General features: G+C 35.6%; 1 pseudogene; it reads left to right on the top strand.

Moving 5' to 3' along the window:
* The first annotated feature begins 20,409 nt into the window (after positions 1-20,409).
* On the top strand, positions 20,410-21,404 carry LOC105474203 (large ribosomal subunit protein uL18 pseudogene; annotated as a pseudogene).
* The last annotated feature ends 5 nt before the right edge of the window (positions 21,405-21,409 follow it).

Here is a 21,409-nt window from a genome sequence, read left to right as displayed (position 1 = left end):
ATTCTCCTGCCTCAGCCTCCCAAGTAGCTGGAATTACAGGTATGTGCCACCATGCCCGGCTAATTTTTGTATTTTTAGTAGAGGTGGGGTTTCACTATGTGGGCCGGGCTTGTCTTGAACTCCTGACCTCAAGTGATCTGCTGGCCTAGGCCTCTCAAAGTGTTGAGATTACAGGCACGAGCCACCACACCCGGTCTATATGATGCAACACTTTTATTGTTGAAAAATTACAAAGTGCATCAACCATGCAAGAAAAGATAGGCACATGTAAATATAACAGAATTAAGTATTGTTTCCTCCAGAAGGATGTTTTGTAAAAAGTAAAAGTACAAAATACAAGCCAAAAGAATCGAACAAGATTATATACTAAATGCCTACAGATCTATAATGTTTAATCAACCATATGAAATGGGTAAAATTGATTAACACACATTTTATAGAAGAGCAAACAATAACATTTATTGGGTTGTTTTTAATAAAAGAAATAGATTATAATAAAATTCCATTTTACACCCATTCAATTTGAAACAAATAAAAAAGTCTGATGATGCCAATGTTGGAGAGTACATGGTCTATAGCACTCATTCTTAACATGGGCACTATTGCCTCTAAGTGTGAAAAATTGCTTCTTGTATGTGGTAGAAAAATCTTACCCTCTTTATAATTTCTTAGAAATCATATCTTTTAAAAATTTCTACATATAAATACAAAAATTCTACATACAATAGATGAACAGTTATACAGTGGTCTATGGTATTAACATTATATAATGATGACTAAAAAATATACAAAATGGGTATTTTTTTCATAACTTCTCATTGTCATTGGGGTGATAATGAAAAAATAAGATTGTATCTACAGGTGGTCTACAGACTATTTCATACTACATTTGTAAATAAATTAAAATAATTAGAGAACACATTTGTCATTATCTCCTGTAGTGGGACATATATGCCTTATGACCCAGAAATTCCTCTCCTGAGCAGCTATCCAAGAGACTATCTTACACATATACTGGAGAAGATATATATATATAAGAATGTCTATAAAAGCATAATGAACAAAATAAAAATTCCAGAAATAAATCAAATACTTATCAATGGGATTGTTCATTGATTAAAAAATGGTGTATTCACACAATAGAATATTATGAGACAAGTAAATTACAGATACACCCCAAGCAATTGAATCTAAGCAATAATACATTAACGAGAAAAAGTAAGTCCCAAAAGATCACTTACAAAATGCTTCTTTTAAAAACACTGAAGTCTATACTTTATTTGAATTTCATTAGTTTTTCCTTAAATTTCTTGTTCTGTTCCAGGAACTCTTCCAGTATATCACATTGCATTTCATTGTCATGTGTCTTAGCCTCTACTGGACTGTGACAATTTCTCAGACATCTTTGTTTTTAATGACCTTGACAGTTTTGAGGAATAATGGTCAGGTATTACAGAATGCCACTCTGTTGGGGTTTATCTGATGGTTTCTCATGGTTAGACTGTGGTTATGGCTTTTTGGATAACTGCTGAGGTGAAATGTTATTATCAACACATCATATCAAGGATACACACTATCAAATATAACTTATCCTTAACGATGTTAACCTTGATTACCAGCTGAGGTAGTGTTTATCAGGTTTCTCTTCCGTAGAATTGCTTTATTTCCATTTCTATACCATCCTCTTTACAAGCAAACTACTAAGTGTAGCTCACACTTAGAGGGTGGGTAATTAAGCTCTCCTTATTGAGGAGGAAATACATAAATATATTGTATGAAATTCTGTATGTGATACAAATTAAGGTAAACATATCTAAAACAAAAATAATTAGCAATGTATACATACGCAAACTATGTTAAATTATAACAACTGAATGATTCACATGGGAATCAGAATATTATCTTGGTTGGGAGGATATAGGTGTATGGAAAGAGAGGGAACCACAGGGTTAGATATCAGTTATGGTTAATGTTCATATGTGATCCAAAGATGATAGTGTAACATGAAACAAGAATAATAATTATTTTTTCTGCACATTAGGAAGCCAAATATATTAAAACTGTAATGTAGTATCCTTCTGTGTGTGCTTTATGATTTTCCCAGAATCTTATCTAATATATTATTAATATTTTTGCTTCTACTTTTTTGTTTGAATTTGGTTTTCCTTTTAGCTTTTGTAACCATCTTTACTTTTGATATTTGTTTAGTTATTTTTCTTCCTACTTGGCTCATTTTTGCTAATATTAGTTTCTTCCAGAGGTTTTATTTTTTTCTTTTGGTTTGTAGATTTTTTTATAGATGTTTCTTCAGTTAGTACTTCATTAACATTTAAGAATAAAGCAATGCAATTCCAATTAATTTGCATTTCCTTAACTTTGATATTGAATATATGTGTATACTGAAAATTACATATTCACTTTGATGACATGTATGTTCAAATTGTTTATGTCAAATTTCATTGTCTTATTAATTTTCTATTTGTTGAGATTTAAAAATTCTAAATGATGTTTTTAATAAGGTATGTGATTTGCAAGTATTTTATCTGAATATGTTGTCTTTTGCTTATCATAGCAAAATATTTCAAAGATAAGTTCTTAATTTTGATGAAGTTCAATTTATCATTTTTTAATTTATTGATTGTTCTATGGTTAGATATCTAAGAAATCCTTGTCTAACTTAAGGTCGTAAACATTTTCTTTTGTTTCTAATACAGTGTGGGTATGTCCCCACCCAAATCTCACCTTGAATTATAGCTCCCACAATTTCCCCATGTCATGGTAGGGACCCAGTGGACGGTAATTGAATCATGGGGGCAGGTCTTTCCTGTGTGTTCTCCTGATAGTGAATAAGTCTCATGAGATCTGATGGTTTTATAGAGAGGAGTTCCTCTGCACAAGCTCTCTCTCTCTCTGTCCGCCACCATCCATGTAAGATGTGACTTGCTCCTCTTTGCCTTCCTCCATGATTGTGAAGCCTTCCCAGCCATGTGTAACTGTAAGGCCGTTCAACCTCTATCCTTTATAAATTACCCAGCCTCAGGTATGTCTTTATTAACAGTGTGAGCACAGACTAATACTGTAAGTTGGTACCAGAAGTAGGGCACTGCTGTAAAGACATCCAAAAATGTGAAAGTGACTTTGGAACTGTGTGACAGGCAGAGTTTGGAACAATTTGGAGGGCTCAGAAGAAGACAGGAAAATGTGGGAAAGTTTGGAACTTCCTAGAGACTTTTTGAATGGCCAAAATGCTGATAATGATATGGATGATGAAATAAATCTAGGCTGAGGTATTCTCAGATGGAGATGAGGAACTTTTTGGGAACTGGAGTAAAGGCTACTCTTGCTATGTCTTAGCAAAAAGACTGGTGGCATTTTGCCCCTGCCCTAGACCTTTGTGGAATTTTGAACTTTTGAGAGATATTTAGGGTATCTGCCAGAAGACATTTCTAAGCAGCAAAGCATTCAAAGGTGACTTGGATGCTGTCAAAAGCATTCAGTTTTAAAAGGGAAGCAGCATAAAATTTGGGAAAATTTGAAACCTGACAATGTAATAGAAAAGAAAAACCCATTTTCTGAGCAGACATTCAAGTCAGCTGCAGATATTTGCATAAGTAATAAGGAGCCAAATGTTAATTGCCAAGTCAATGTGGGAAATGTCTCCAGGGCATGTGAGAGGTCTTCAGGGTAACCTGTCCCATCACAGGCCTGAAGGCCTAGGAGGAAAAATTGGTTTCATGGGCTGGGCACAGGGTCCCCCTGCTCTATGCAGCCTAGGGACTTGGTGCCCTGCATCCCAGCCACTACAGCCATGGCTAAAAAAGACCAACATACAGCTTGGGCTGTTGCTTCAGAAGGTGCAAGCCCCAAGCCTTGGCGGTTTATATATGGTGTTGAGCCTGGAGGTGCACGGAAGTCAAGAATTGAGGTTTGGGAGCCTCCACCCAGATTTCAGAGGATATATGGAAATGTCTGGATGCCCAGGCAGAAGTTTGCTGCAGGGGCAGGACCCTCATGGAGAACCTCTACTAGGGTAGTGTGGAAGGAAAATGTGAGGTTGGAGCCCTCATACAGAGTCCCTACTGGGGCACAGCCTAATGGAGCTGTGAGAGACCCCACTGTCCTCCAGACCCCAGATTGGTAGATCCACCAACAGTTTGTACCATGTTCTGGAAAAGCTACAGACACTCAATGCCAGTTGGTCAAAGCAGTCAGGAGGGGTGCTATGCCCTGCAAAGCCACAGGGCAGGACTGTCCAAGGCCATGGGAACCCAACTCTTGCATTAGTGTGACCTGGATGTAAGACATGGAGGCCAAGGAGATCATTTTGGAGTTTTCAGATTTGACTGCCTGCTGGATTTTGGACTTGCATGGGGCCTTTAGCCCCTTTGTTTTGGCCAACTCTTCCCATTTGTAATAGATGTATTTGTCAAATGCCTGTACCCCCATTGTATCTGGGAAGTAACAAGCTTGCTTTTGGTTTTACAGGCTCATAGGCAGAAGAGACTTGCCTTGCCTCAGATGAGACTTTGGACTGTGGACTTTTGAGTTAATGCTGAAATGAGCTAAGACTTTGGGGGACTTTGGGAAGGCATGATTGGTTTTGAAATGTGAGGATGAGATTTAGGAGGGACCAGGACCAGAATGATGTGGTTTGGCTGTGTCCCCACTTAAATCTCATGTTGAATTGTAGCTCCTACAATTCCCACATATCATGGTAGGTACACAGTGGGAGGTAATTGAATCATGGGGGTGGGTTTTTCCCATGCTGTTCTTGTAGTAGTGAATAAGTCTCATTAGATCTGATAGCTTTATAAAGAGGAGTTTCCCTGCACAGTCTCTCTGTCTTTGCCTGCTGCCACTCATGTAAGATGTGACTTGCTCCTCCTTACCTTCTGCCACGATTGTGAGCTTTCCCCAGTCACGTGAAACTGTGTGTCTTTCCTTTATAAATTAAGACTCTTTCCTTTATAAATTACCAATTCTTGGGTATGTCTTTATTAGCAGTGTGAGAACAGACTAATACAGTTTCTAAGGAATTTTATAATTTTAGGTTTGTCATTTAGTTCTGATGCATTTTGAGTTAATTTTTATATGTAGTGAAAGTATGAATACATTTCTGTTTTTTTGCAAATGGATGTTCAATTGGTTTAGCACTATAGATTGAAAGGTTATCTTTTTTTTTTTTTTTTTTTTTTTTTTTTACTAAATTGCTTTTTTTTTTTTTTTTTCTTTTAAGACGGAGTCTCGCTCTGTCACCCAGGCTGGAGTGCAGTGGCCGGATCTCAGCTCACTGCACGCTCAGCCTCCTGGATTTACGCCATTCTCCTGTCTCAGCCTCCTGAGTAGCTGGGACTCCAGGCACCCGCCACCTCGCCTGGCTAGTTTTTTGTATTTTTTAATAGAGACGGGGTTTCACCATGTTAGCCAGGATGGTCTCGATCTCCTGACCTCATGATCCGCCCGTATTGGCCTCCCAAAGTGCTGGGATTACAGGCTTGAGCCACCGCACCCGGCCCTAAATTGCTTTTTTAATGGACTGTCTTTTCCTTTGGTCTGTTTGTGTCTCTTGATGTCAGTTTCACCTTATCTTAATTACCGTAGCCTTTTAAGTTTTGTTAAAATCAAGAGGTTTGATGCCTTCAATTTTGTTCTTTTTGAAATCATTTTGGCTATTTTGGTTGTTTGATATATATGTAATATTTTGTATAAATTTTTAAATTTATACCAAAAAGATCTACCAAAAAGAGGGTCCCCTTATCTTCCTTGAATCTTCAACACAACCCATAATTGTTTATATCAGATGCTTTTGTGCAGATGAGGGAACCTGCCCAGGGTCTTGTCTGGGCATGCCTGCCATAAACTAAGGGGCTGCCTGGGCACTGGGAGAATGGGTGGAGCCACTGGAAATTCGTGCCTTATGTAGTGAGGAGGAGGCTTGCCTCTTCAGCTTGAGTGTGGTGGCCTGGTATTCAGTCTGTGAGGTGTGAACCTGTTGGCAGGATCCCCTTTTTCTTGGCTGAGAGTTTTCTTTTTGCCTAAAATAAATCTGCCCTCCTCACCCTTCAAGGTGTCCATGTACCTAATTTTTCCTGGTTGTGAGAAAAGAACCTGGATTTTAACTAAACTAAGGAGCAAAATATCCTGCATCATTTTGGTGGCCTGTATCGGGACATGAGGAAGGGTGAATCAAATGCAAAAATCCCTCCCCAAACCTCTTTCCCTTTTGTTTCTCAGCTTTTTCTTGCCCTCAGACATCTTCTGAAAGTAGAGAAAACTGTGACCCTCCACTCCCGTTGCTCCTGGAGGTTGGGAATGTCAACCTCAATCCAACCCAGTCTTTTCTATGGCATTTTCCTTCTTTTGGGGGGATTGTAATGGCACCTATCTTTTCTTTTACAATATTGGGGTTGTTCCACTCCCACCCCAATGGTCACAGGCATGCATGCAAGACAGACAGGTGAGTGGTGACTCCCTGCCCACCTCCCCTGCCAGCTGGGGCTGGGGCACCTGGCCCAAGGGCTCCACACAGCAAGCTGGCCAGCATTCCCAGCAGCAATGAAAAGTTTCTCTCCAGTCCAACAGCAACTAAAATTTCTCTCCCTGTTGGAGGAGCACATTTACATAACAGGAGATTCTTCCCCAAAACATCTCTCCAGCTCTGTACTTAAGAGGTTTTCTTTTCTTTTCTTCACCCCGTCAGCACTTAACACATCCCTGCGCTTTAAGCTGTATTTTTTCTTCTCTCCGCCAGGTCAGGAGTGGGTGGGCTGGTGCAAAAGTACTTGTGCTATTTGACATTACTTAGAATGATGGGGACCACAAATGCTTTTGCACCAACCTAATAACATGCTTCTGCAAGTAGAAGGGGCTTCTCTATGCCAGAGACTTTTTTTCCTTTGAGAAGACATTATACTAGGCCAGGACCCCAGTTCGCAAGACACCCTTTTCTCTCCCTTGTTGGAGGAGGACTCAGTTCCACAGCTTCACCTTAGCATTTGGCTTATAAAGTGCCCATGCAACCCGTCAAAGCAGTTCTTTTGTCCCAAACTCAATTCCAGGCTTTGCGTCGAAGCCCTAGGAAAGAAAACTCAATCTGGGGTATAGTGTTGAATAATATTCTATTGTCTAAATGTACTACACTTTTATCCATTCACCTACTGAAGAGCATCTTGATTGCTTCTGTTTGGGTAAGTATGAAAAAGGTGTTACAGATATCAGGGCATAGGTTTTCGTGTGGATATAAGTTTTCAATTCTTTTGGGTGAATACCAAGCAGTGTGATGGCTGGGTCACATTGTAATAGTTAATTTAGTTTTGTAAGACAAGGCTAACCTGTCTTTCAAAGTGGCCGTGCTGTTTTGCATTTCCATAAAAATTAAATGACCATGCTTGTTGCCCTGTGTCCTCACCAGTATTTTGCATTGCCAGTGCTCTGGATTCTGGCCATTCTAATAGATGTGTAGTAGTATCATTGTTATTTTAGTTTGCATTGCCCTGATGACGTTTGATGCAGAGCATCTTTTCATATGCTTATTTGACATTTGGCTATTTTTTTGCATGTCTGTTAAGCTCTGTGGCCTATTTTTAAAATTGAGTTATTTGCTTTCATATTGTTGAGTTTTAAGAGTTCTTTGTATATTTTGGTAACAGTCCTTTATCAGATATGACTTTGCAAAAATTTCCTTTCAGCCTGTGGCTTGTCTTTTCATTTTGCTGACTTTTTTTTTTTTAACTGTACAAAGCTTACACATTAGTCAGATTTATTACTAAATATTTGATATTTTGGGTCATTAAGTGGTGTGTTTTTAGAAAACCCAATTATACTCTAACTCTTCCAGAGTTACACTAGAAATAATATATAACACTCCCAGTGATATATTAGAAATAATATATCTAAACTCATCATAAGGCCAACATTACTTTGAAAACATATCCATCTCTTATGAATATAGATACAATAATTCTTAATAAAATTTCAGAAAATCCAATCTGCAAATATAAAAAGAGGAAACATTATTGTTACCACATTATAAGAAATCAATGTAAATCACAAGGCTACACTAGATTCAAAATATGGAGAAGTATATGTAAATTCTACCTCTTTGTAAGGATGAGCTGGCAAATATCAGGTTGATATTTGCAGTTAATCACAAGGTAGTATCCCCTTGTTGAAGGATGTAAAGGAACACACTAGAAGGGGCAGGTTGATCAATATAGAGCCATTGGATAATCTCCACCCTTTTTCCTTAATACTTCAATTTGTTGAAAGAGAAATAAACTTACAGCTTATTTAGGTTGCATTTATTTTGTGATTTATGATCCTCATAATTTTCAAGAACTATCTTTATAAATATGCTATTTCTGTCTGGATCCTTCCTCCACTTCTTGATGCTGGATACTTCTCCATACTGTAGAAGATTTGAGGTTTACCTCCCAGAAAGTGTAAAGCAGAAGGTTTCTAGACTTGGAGACATGATGTACAGAAGATGAGTGGTTTTATACCCAAACTATGTGATTAAATTCCATATTCTGAACATATGTGAGATTTCTCAGGACTCCTCCCTCCTTTATCAATTTTTGCTTCATATGTTTTGATGGTCTGTGATTAAGTGTGTGAATATTTATAATTGTTTTATCTTCTTGTGGTATTAAAACTTTTATTGATATATTATGTCCTCATTTTTTCTTGTTATTTTTAAAAATTTAAAGTCTATTTTTCTGATGTTAGTGGAGCCACTCTTGCCTTCTTTTGATTACTTTTCTATCCTTTCACTTTTAATCTATTTCTCTTTTTAGATCTAAAGTGAGTTCCTTGTAGGAAAGTATATAGTTGTGAACCATACCTCAAGGGGTTAAAAAATGAATAAATTCTTGGGCTTACTGCATAGCAGATAAGAAAAGAAAGAACTTACTAAAACTGTGCCCCAAAAGTAAGAAACTAATAATTAATAGAAATTACTGTGTTTTCAGTATAGCAGATAAGAAAATAAACTTGATGAAATGCTGAAACTCTCTCCACTTGTAAGATAAAGAAAAAACTTACGAAGTCAGTTGGAACCAAGATGGCTGTATTAGTCCATTTTCAGGATGCTCATAAAAACGTACCTGAGATAGGGTAATTTATAAAGAAAAAGAGGTTTAATGGACTCATAGTTCCACATGGCTGGAGCGGAATCACAATCATGGTGGAAGGCAAAAGGCACAAGCAAGCAAAAGTGGTTTCCCCATTATAAAACCATCAGATCTCACGAGACTTATTCACTACCACAAGAACAGTATGGGGGAACCGCCCCCACAATTCAATTATCTCCCACCAGGCCCCTCCCACTACACATGGGAATTATGGGAGCTACAATTCGAGATGAGATTTGGGTAGGGACACAGCCAAACCATATCAATGGCCAACTAGAGTTTGCACATAATGAGCTTGCTGATGTTACAGCCTTAATTTCCACTGCATGTTTTATACTAACTCCCCCTGAATATGCATATGCAACGCATGAGGTAGTATGAAGAGATAACTGCACATACCAAAGGACTTTTCAGACCTCCTCTTTCCTTTCATCAATCACCTGCTAATTTCAGAATTAACACCCTAAACCTTTTCTAATGAAATTACTGCCTTAAAGCCAGCACAGGGAGGAAGACTTGAGCTCAACTCCTATCTCCTTATGAGTCAACTTGGCAATGTAAAGCTTTTCTTTTCTCAAAAACCTGGTGTCATAGTATTGGCTTTTAGTGCATCAAGCAGCAAACCACTTTTGTTTCATAAAAACTGAATTTTTTTTTCCATTCCATCAGTGTCTATTTTTTGATTGGAGAGTTTAATCATTTACGTTTAAAGTAATTACCAACAAGAATGGGCTTATTTCTGTTACTTTATTATTTCTATATGCTTTATAGTTTTTAAAAATCCTATATTTCCTGCAGTACTTCTTTTTGGTGTTTAGCTTTTTTTTTTTTTCTACTGAAACATTTACATTCCTTTCCCGTTTCTTTTTCATGTATATTCTTTAACTATATTCTTTGTGGTTACCATGGGAATTACCCCTAATATGCTAAACTTTTAATATTTATACCAGCTAATTTAAATTTATGCCAGCTTCAATAACACACACATTCAATAACATACAAAAGCTCAGCTTCTTTAACAGATCCATCTCCACACCTTTCAGTTGCTGACATCATAAAATTACATTTTTATACATTGTGTTTCCAAAAAATAAACTAATGGTTTTCTAATGCATTGACCTCTTAAACACTTTTCTAATATATTATTCTCTTGAATCATGTAGTAAACAAAAAGTGGAGTTACACACCATTGTTACAATAATACTAGCTTTTATAATTTCCCATGTATTTACCTTTACTGAGATTTTTACCTTTTTATATGGCTTTGAATTACTCTCAAGTGTCCTTTTATTTCAGCACTTTAGCATTTCTTGCAGGGGCAGTTCTAGTGGTTACAAACTTCATTGGCTTTTATTCTCTGGAAATATATTTATTTCACTCTCATTTTTGAAAGATAATTTTACGAGACATATGATTCTTGATTGACAATAGTTTAAAAAAAATCTTTTAGCACTTTGAATATATCAACCCACCATTTTCTGACTTCCGAAGTTTCTGATAAAAAGTCTTATAATCTTATTAAGTGTAACTTTTAAGTGACTAGCCCCTTCTCTCTTGTTGATTTCAAAATTCTTCTTTGACAATGTTTTTCAATGGCTTGATTATAACATTCCTCAGTTGAGTTCATTCTTCTTGGAGTTTGTTGAGCATCTTACATGTTTATATTCATGTTTTTCACCAAAGTTGGGGTTTTTTGCCATTATTTGTTTGCGTATTCTCTCTGCCTCTTTCTATCTTCTCCTCCTGGAACTCCCATAATGCATATGTTTGTCTGCTTACTAGTGTGCCACAGGTTCTTTAGGATTTTTTTTTACTTTCCTTCAGTCTATTTTCTTATTTCTCAGATTGAATAATTTTTATGGCTCTATCTTTAAATTTGCTGATTTTTTCTTCTGCCTGCTCAAATATACCTTTGAATCCCTCTAGTGATTTTTTTCATTTTAATTTTACTTTTTAGCCCCAGAATTTCTTTTTGATCTCTTTTGGTTTTCCATTTCTTTATTGAAATTTTAATTTTGTTCATCTATTATTTTCTTGACTTTCTCCATTTCTTCTTTAGCTTGATGAATATCTTTAAGACAGTTGTTTTACAGTCTTTATCTAGTAGATCTGCTATCATGTTGTTTTCAAGAAGGTTTCTGTTGCTTTCTTTTTTTCCCCTTTGAATACACCATACTTTCCTGTCTCTTTTATGCCTTGTAATTTTTTTTAGTGTTGAAAACTAAACATTTGAATCTAATGTTCTAACTGTAGAAATCAGATTCTTCCCTTTACCCAGATTTTGTTGCTGTTGTTGTATATGTTTTATTTTGTTTTTGCTTTTTTGATTGTTTTATGTTGTCTTAGTGCCAATGATTAGCCTGAGGTGCAAAATTAAGGTTTTCTCAGATTTTCATTGAGCCTGCACCTCACCCTGAACATCTGTGATGAATTTTTAATTTCCCTCATGTATGCCCTTGCTTTGGAATGTCATAGTCATCCTGATCTGGCCCCCCAAAAGAGAAAAAACAGAAAATCAACTACAGAATGAAAAGAGAAAGGATCCTGGTACTTCAACTCTTCTGGAAGTCACTTTATGCAGAGAGGAGGAGCTTGCCACAAGCAAGGGAAATGCAACAACAATGGCCATGTTTCTTTGTCTGTGCCTCTGTGATCAGAGGCAACTTTTAGTAATTAGAGCACAGATCTTGGCTATTTGGAGCAGAGTTCTTTTTGCCTACTCTGGCTCCTGCAAATTGTGTGTATGTTGCTCCAGGAACACATGCATAGCTGCCTGCCATGGACTGAGGAGTAGGAGATAGGTAGCTAGCTACTACCGTGCTAAGAGCTGCAAGTGACCAGAAATAACCATAATTCACCATCCAAGCCTTCTCCCTGGAAGTTGCAAGGCTTTAATAGGCTCCAGTGTCTCAAAATGCTTAAAATCAGATAGATTGTGACAATGCAATGATTGTCTAGGTAGGAAGACAGATCAATTTTGGATACTTCCTAATCTACTATCTTCCTAGAATGTTAAGTATTTATTCCTTTTTGAGTAAATTGGGAGGATTTTATCTTCTAAGGGATTATTTTATTTTATTTCATTTATGTCACTGAACTTTTTTGGCACTGTTTTTAGTAGTCCCTAATAGCCTTTTAATATCTGTGGATCTGTAGTGATGCCATCTTATTCTTGATATTGGTTAATTTGTGGTCTCTTTATTTCATCTTCAATTGGTTTAGATTTTTGTCAATTTTTACTGATGTTTTCATATAGTTTTTTGTATGTAATAATTTTCTCTACTTTTTAAAAATTTCAGTTATGTCTACTCTTATCTTTTACCTGCTCTTATCTTGTTGCCTTCCTTCTGCTTATTTTGCATTTTCTTTCTTCTTATTTTTTTCTAGTTTCTTAATACAGAAGCTCAGTTATATTCAGATTTGTCTTTTTATTTTATTTATTCAGTAATTGTGATAAATTTCTCTTTAAGCCCTGCTTTAGCTTCATCTAAGTAATTCTGATGTAATTTTTTCAATATTTAATTTATTTTAATTACTTTTTAAAGTTCTTGTTTTCACCTATCCTTTTAAAAAAGTTTCTAATTAAATGTTGTGTGATAGAAAAACATACTCTGAAATATTTAATTCTTTTGAAATGTACTAAAATTTGTATATGGCTTAGGATATTGTCTGTTTTATTCAGCATTCTATGTGAAATTTAAAATAGTGTTGCTGTTGAAAGAATTCAGTTGTTGAATGCAGTATTCTACAAATATCAGACTAAAGTAGTTGATACTATCATTTGGCTCTTCTATATTAGTACTGATTTTTTTTTTTTTATATTTTACTAAGAAAGGCATGTTATAGTCCCTATCTGTTATTGTGATTTTAATTATTTTCCTCTTTCACTCGTCAGTTTTTGCTTCATGCATTTTATGTTCAGTTACTAGAGACATTTATATTTACAGTTGTTGAATTTTTCTGTATTATTGACCCAATGCTAGGTGGGAAAGATGCCCCTAAATTCTTGAGTCTGGACACCAGCTTGGGTCATTTGGGTATGATGTTCTAGTTCTAATGCCCAGGTAGCAACCTTTACTGCGTTGTTCCAATTATAGGCAGATATTTGGATTAATCACAATGACAAACTAGGAGGAGCTGTAGAACTGGATACTGTGGCAAGGGTGGCTGAGCTCTGCTTCTGGTATAAAAGTTAAACTTATATTCAAAATGGATGCTGAGGCAAAATAAAATTATAATAATTCACTGCACCATCATCCCCCAAAATTTCAATGATTATTTTTTAGCAGAGTATATTCTCCTACATAATCCTTAATACAACAATGAAAATCAGGAAACCAATATTATAACATTATTACCATCTAAACCTTAGACTCTATTCAAGTTGCCTCAAATTTCCCAATAATACACTTTTATATGAGTTTTTATAAAAGAGTGTATTAGAAGCAGATACTGCATCCAGTTGGCATTTCTCTTTATTCTCTTTCAGTATGGAACAGTCTCTTTGTCTTTCTAACTTTTATGACATTGAAAAATGTTAAGATCATTGACCAGGTACTTTATAAAATATTCATTAATTTGGGTTTGTCTGCAGTGACCTTATGATTAGATTCACTTTACACATCTTTTGCAGGACTATCACAGAAGCGATACTATCTTCTCATTGTATCAAAGTGGGTGGCACATGAATTCATTCTGTCATGTCCTTGAAAATTCTCATTTAACCCCTTTATGCAGATGTTTCTGCTAGAATTGTCATATACAAAGTGAAACATTATTTATTTTGAAATTAAATAAGTAAGCAAATACAGATGAAGTAATAAAGTAGATCAGTATAAAATGACATCCTATATTATTCAGGTGGTTACACTATTTTATCGTCAATCTTGATGCTCAAGTTTTCCTAAGTTTGGCCTGTGGGATCCCCTCTAGCTGGCTTCTATGTGTAAGTGACACATAACGAAATAAGTAATTGAATAAAGAAATGTATTCATACATTTATAAATAAATAAATAGAAAATCTTTATGAGGAATTAGGTATTTTCAAGATATAAAACACATTCCTTATTAACTGTATGAAATTATTTAAAAACAGCAATAAAAAATATAAAAATCTTTGCCTTTGTTGCAATTACTATTGGTGATTTTTGTCCTAAAATTTTTGCCTGTGCCTATGTCATGAATGGTATTGCCTAGATTTTCTTCTAGGGTTTGAACAGTTTTGGGATTTACATTTAAGTCTTTAATCTGTCTTGAGTTAAATTTTGCATAAGGTATGAGGCGGGGTCCAATTTCAGTTTTCTGCATATGACCAGCCAGTGCTCCCAGCACCATTTATTAAATAGGGAATCCTTTCCCCATTGCTTGTTTTTGTCAGGTTTGTCAAAGATCAGATGGTTGTAGATGTGTGTTTTTATTTCTGAGCTCTCTATTCTGTTCCATTGTTCCATGTGCATGTTTTTGTACCAGTACCATGCTGTTTTGGTTACTGTCAGCTTGTAGTATAGTTTGAAGTCTAGTAGCATGATGTTTCTAGCTTTGTTCTTTCTGTTTAGGATTGTCTTGGCTATACAAGCTCTTTTTTAGTTCCAAATGAATTTTAAAATAGCTTCTTCTAATTTTGTGAAGAATGTCAATGGGAGTTTAGTGGGAAGAGCATTGAATATATACATTGGTTTGGGAAGTATGGCCATTTTCACGATATTGATTCTTCCTATCCATGAGCATGTAATGTTTTTCCATATGTTTGTGTCCTCTCTGATTTCCTTGAGCTGTGGTTTGTTGTTCTCCTTGAAGAGGTCCTACACTTCCCTTGTTAGCTGTATTCCTAGGTATTTTATTCCCTTTGTAGCAATTGTGAATGGGAGTTCATTTATGATTTGGCTACTAAGAGCTGCTGCACACCAAAAGAAACTATCATCAGAGCAAACAGGCAACCTACAGAGTGGAAAAAAATTTTTGCGATCTGTCCATCTGACAAAGGTCTCATATTCAGAATCTACAAAGAACTTAAACAAATTTACAAGAAAAATAAAACCACCCAATTAAAAAGTGGGCAAATGACATGAACAGACTCTTCTCAAAAGAAGACATTCATTCAGCCAACAAACATGAAATAAAGCTCAACATCACTGACCATTAGAGAAATGTAAATCAAAACCACAATGAGATACCATCTCATACCAGTCAGAATGGCAATTATTTAAAAATCAAGAAACAACAAATGCTGGTGAGGTTGCAGACAAATAGGAACGCTTTTACACTATTGGTGGGAATGTAAATTAGCTCAACTATTGTGGAAGATGGTGCAGTGATTCCTCAAAGATCTAGAAGCAGAAATACTATTTGACCTAGCAATCCCATTACTGGGTTTATACCCAAAGGAATAGAAATCATTCTATTACAAAGATACGTGCACACATATGTTCATTGCTGCACTATTCACAATAGCAAAGACATGGAATCAACCCAAATGCCCATCAATGATAGACCAGATAAAGAAAAAGTGATCCATACATACCATGTAATACTATGCAGCCATAAGAAGAAATGAGATGATGTTCTGTGCAGAGACATGGATGGAGCTGGAAGCCATCATCCTCAGCAAACTAACGCAGAAACAGAAAACCAAACACCTTGTGTTCTCACCTATAAGTGGGAGCTGAAAGATGAGAACACGTAGGCACAGGGAGGAGAACAACACATAGTAGGGCCTGTCAGTGTCCTGGGGTGGAGTCGGGGGAGGGAGACTATTAGGAAAAGTAGCTAATGCATGTGGGCCTTAATACCTAGGTGATGGGTTGATAGGTGCAGCAAATCACCATGGCACACGTTTACCTACGTAACAAACCTGCACGTCGTACATATGTACCCCGAAACTTAAAATAAAAGTAAACATTTTAAAAAGTATATGTATAAATCTTATTTCAGCTTCTGCTATTTTGTTGTTATACTGTACCACTAGGGCGTATATTGTCTTCTTCACTATACCTTTCGACTTTGGTACTTTGCCTTCCATCTGCAACATAAGATAATTGGACTCAGGACAACATGAGGATATATATACTTATGAGAAATAAATGGTTCATTAATATGGAAAGTGAAGCTTTTCCCTATTCTTGCTTTTATTATTTTCTTTTCCCGAATTCAATATTTAGCTGATTTTAATTTTGTAAAATAAAAGCATTTAAAATGTATATTATTTTCAGTATTGGCATATCTTCTTTCCATAATTTTATACATGTTACTATGTAACATTATTTCATAATTATACAAAATTGCAGATTTTATTTGCTACTGGATTCAAGAGCTTTTTAGGTTTTGTTTTTGTTTTTAAATTCGTTAGTTCCCTTTTCCTTTTTTCTAGTTTTGTAATTATTTTTCTGTTTTACTATAATTTTTTCAGAAAATTCAGTCTTTACCACATAGTTTCATAAGTGTTACTTTATCATAATGTGTGACTAAATTAATAATTTTAATTGATATTTTGGGGAAGTTTTTTTGTTTGTATGGTAAATTGTTTAATATTCAAGTAACAAAAACTCTTTGAATTTTCCTATTTTCTACATTTCCTTATTAATTTTTTCCACTTGTTCTGTTGCCAATGAGAGGCACATGTAGATATTTTCTAATACGATTTTTATTATAGTCAATTCCTCCTTTTATTTAATAAAGTTAACACATATTTTGCCATGCTGTTTATAATGATACATTTTCATTACTGCTTTTTTTAGTTGTGTATTGCACCAAGAAGAAGAAAAATATGGCTATTTTTGAAGACTTATTTAACAATGATGATGTGACTTGACAGCCAGGATTGTGAGACTAGAATGAGAAATTTAACGGAATTGATAAATCTTTTGTTTTGGATTTTTTTCCCCCTCCAAAATAAGATAGGATGTTCTCACTTATAAGTGGGTCTTAAGCTATGACGATGCAAAGGCATAAGAATGAAATAAGAGACTTTGGGAACTTGGTGAAAAGGGTGGGAGGGGTGAGGGATAAAAGACTACAAATTGGGCTCAATATATACTGCTTTGTAAATGGATGCACCAAAATCTCACAAATCACACCACTGAAGAACTAACTCATGTAACCAGATACCACCTGTTCCCCAAAAAATATGGAAATAAAAAATTCAAAAATAAATAAATAAAATTAAAAACTACCTAGCAGAGACTACACTTATCATCTAAGTGACAAAATAATCTGTGTACCAAACCCCTCTTACACACAATTTACCTATATAACAAACCTGCATGTGTACCCCTCAATTTATGATAGTTTTTTTTGTTGTTGTTTGTTTGAGACGGAGTCTGGCTCAGCCGCCCAAGCTGGAGTGCAGCGGCACGATCTCGGCTCACTGCAACCACCGTCTCCCAGATTCAAGCTATTCTCCCGTCTCAGCCTCCCCAGTAGCTGGGATTACAGGCACTAGCCATCATGCCTGGAGATGGGGTTTCACCATGTTGGCCAGGCTGGTCTTGAACTCCTGACCTCAGGTGATCTGCTGGCCTAGGCCTCCCAAAGTGCTGGGATTACAGGCGTGAGCCACTGCACCCGGCCGATAGTTTTATTTCTACTAAAATGTCTAGTTCTATCAAATTTTTATTACTGAGCAATGTTATAGGCCAATAAATTGCAAGTTGCTTGCTTCAGAAAATGAATGAATAAATAAGATAGGTACATGGTCATTTGAGTTGATTATGGTGCAACCTGGGGAATGGAATAGGAAATAGAGTTGCATTAGTTAGAATTATTTAACTTAGTTTTAAAAGATTCTGCGATATAAGGCTGGAATTTTTAAGACTTTTAAAACAAGAATTCCACAAAATGTAAAATGATTAGTCCGTGTCCGTACTTCTTGTTTGTATAAATTCGCCAGTATAATACAACTCTCTGTATTCCAAATTCCATGCTTTTTTCTTTTGTAACACTTTGTCCATGTTTAGATTAGATAAGAGAAAAATATTTCTTAATAACTAGTTTTTTGCCCTCCAATCCTGAGAATTCACATAATTGATGAGGAAACTTTCTGATGAACTTTTTTTTAGAAAAGAGTCTCATTTTAATTATGGAAGAGAAGAAAATCTTTCTGATATATATTTTTCGTGTAAATTGTCTAGGGTGCCTTCTGGAATCTACCGTTAACAGAAATTTACATCTCGATTGTAACAAACCCTGGAGACTAATCAGAAACTTACGTGGAACTCCTTTATTTTTGTCATTAATCATCTTTGTCCTGGGAGAATATTTATACAAATATGTTAAATTAAAGATGAAGTCATTCTTAGAGTAGCATGTTTGGAGCCAGCTCTACTCCAATGGTTTCCACATAGCTTGAGTCCCTCTGGGTGCTTAAACGGATACTTTATTTTCACAGTTTAGTGTGTCAGTTAGGGGGAGACCTAAGAGAGATTTGTGCCTTTGAGAAGGTTAATGTGAAGATGAGACCCGCTGGTCTCAAGTATAATTGGGTATAGGGAAGTTCATTTCTCAAGTATACAAATTAATCTGGCTTTGCCATAATTAGCTATAGGTTGCTCCAGAGTAATCAGATGATTCCCACTGGTGGAATGAAACTTTTGTATCCTGCTATGAATTACCTAAAATAAAGTCCGCATAAAATAACTCATAATTTTAATCAGTCTCATTGGGCCCTATTAAAAAGTGAATATAGTAAGGAACAAAATTAAAAATAATCTTAAGAAATTCCTTAGATAAATGATTACAGTGCAACTCAAGCTTGAAACAGCTTTAAGTAATACATTAAATGTTAACAATATAGGGTAAAATACTAGCATTTCCTTTATATTTTCATACTTGTCACACACACACACACACATCCCCCATAAGAATCTGTTGGGTGGATGTCAACATTATTAGGTTAATTCTCAAAGAGTCCATATGTTAAAAGTAACTTTAATATATCTGCAAACGCAATTTTCTTATTCCTTCTATGGAGAATTACATCTGCCCTTAACCACAAGTCTCTCTCTCTCTTTTTTCCTAAATCTTTTTGAAAGTGTAATTTATAGCTTCTAGTTTACCCCATTTTACATTGTTGAATACCTAGAAGTTAGTGTTAAATTAATTTACATTTATTATTCCTTCAGTGAAAGTGCTATCTTAATTGTTTGTTAGGTTTAATAGACACAACAAAGACTAAATGAGGAAAAATATCTTCCTAAAACGATTTCCCTTCTCTATGGACATATTTGTGTTATAGTTTCTCTTACTTCTAGAAAAATTAATTATAAAATGTAAATGGTAATTTACCCGATTCCCTGGCATTTTAAATATTTTTAAACTCAGTTTGAATTGCAGAATACAATTTAAACAATTTTTCTTAGGATACTACCAAGATTTTATTGAAAAGTTCAAAGAAGATATTAGGCAAATAAACATGTTGCAATCTTCACTTCGTCCATTTAAAAAACTCTTATTTTTATTTCCTTCAGCTCACATCAGATGTATAGATATTATATTCATTTATTGCCTTATGGCTACTGTTGATAAGATTGAATAGTTCTGGTTTGAATTATATTAGACACTATGTGGTATAATGCATTATTATTTAACCAGAGCAGTCACATAACAGAATAATGAAATAATATTACCATTAATGTCCATTGAACTTTATATGAAATAAATATCAAATTACATCACAAGCAACTTATCATAGCAATTGAGCACACACAGGATTTGAGGAATAGCTACCAAAAAATATCCTTGTCCAAGTTTTCCCAAAGACATCTACTATACTCAGCATCTTTAAAAAAGTTTTCCTCTTGTCATGCTAGGGATAACTCTAGGAAAATAATTGTGGGAAGGAATTCCCTGACTATGATGAATAAAATTGGTAACTATGAAAAAAAGATTAAAATGGTGAGAATGCTGAAACTGCCACCTACTGAAAACAGTGCAATATTGTCTTTCTACTTATCTATTCAGAGTAATTAGAAGGAAAACAAGGCAGTTGCTAACTGTTGATAAAAAATAAAATATTTTATACTTCCTAATTGAGGCTAATTTTAGACACCCAATAATTAAGTCATGATTCAAATTATTTCTTTTACGTTTCTCAGACTCTCGTATCCCACAGAGCGGGGGGAGTTACATTAAGTGAGAAATCATGTTTTAAATTTTAAAGGTATCTCTTAAAGTGGTGGATATTCTTGGTGTCAAGTTTAATTAAATAAAATAATTTTAGTCTTGATAAGTATCAGATGATTATGGGACAGAAATTAATTATCCTTAACGAAGTGTTTAGAGGTCTCCGTCGAGCCGCGGACGCGGGTCTCTGTTCCGCAGGATGGGGTTTGTTAAAGTTGTTAAGAATAAGGCCTACTTTAAGAGATACCAAGTGAAATTTAAAAGATGAGGAGAGGGTAAAACTGATTACTATGCTCAGAAACGCTTGGTGAAACAGGATAAAAATAAATAAAACACACCCAAATACAGGATGATAGTTCGTGTAACAAACAGAGATATCATTTGTCACATTGCTTATGCCCGTATAGAGGGGGATATGATAGTCTGCGCAGCATATGCACATGAACTGCCAAAATACGGTGTGAAGGTTGGCCTGACAAACTATGCTGCAGCATATTGTACTGGCCTGCTGCTGGCCCGCAGGCTTCTCAATAGGTTTGGCATCGACATGATCTATGAAGGCCAAGTGGAGGTGACTGGTGATGAATACAATGTGGAAAGCATTGATGGTCAGCCAGGTGCCTTTACCTGCTATTTGGATGCAGGCCTTGCCAGAACTACCACTGGCAATAAAGTTTTTGGCGCCCTGAAGGGAGCTGTGGATGGAGGCTTGTCTATCCCTCACAGTACCAAACGATTCCCCGGTTATGATTCTGAAAGCAAGGAATTTAATGCAGAAGTACACCGGAAGCACATCATGGGCCAGAATGTTGCAGATTACATGCGCTACTTAATGGAAGAAGATGAAGATGCTTACAAGAAACAGTTCTCTCAATACATAAAGAACAGTGTAACTCCAGACTTGGAGGAGATATATAAGAAAGCTCACGCTGCTATACGAGAGAATCCAGTCTATGAAAAGAAGCCCAAGAAAGAAGTTAAAAAGAAGAGGTGGAACCGTCCCAAAATGTCTCTTGCTCAGAAGAAGGATCGGGTAGCTCAAAAGAAGGCAAGCTTCCTCAGAGCTCAGGAGCGGGCTGCTGAGAGCTAAACCAAACAATTTTCTATGATGATTTTTCAGATAAAGATAATAAACTTACAGACAGAAACTAAAAAAAAAAAAA

This window comes from Macaca nemestrina, chromosome 10 (genome assembly GCF_043159975.1).
Source record: "Macaca nemestrina isolate mMacNem1 chromosome 10, mMacNem.hap1, whole genome shotgun sequence".
Taxonomy (NCBI): Eukaryota; Metazoa; Chordata; class Mammalia; order Primates; family Cercopithecidae; genus Macaca; species Macaca nemestrina.
The sequence above is the reverse complement of the archived record's forward strand: the minus strand, read 5'-3'. Positions and strand labels throughout refer to the sequence as shown.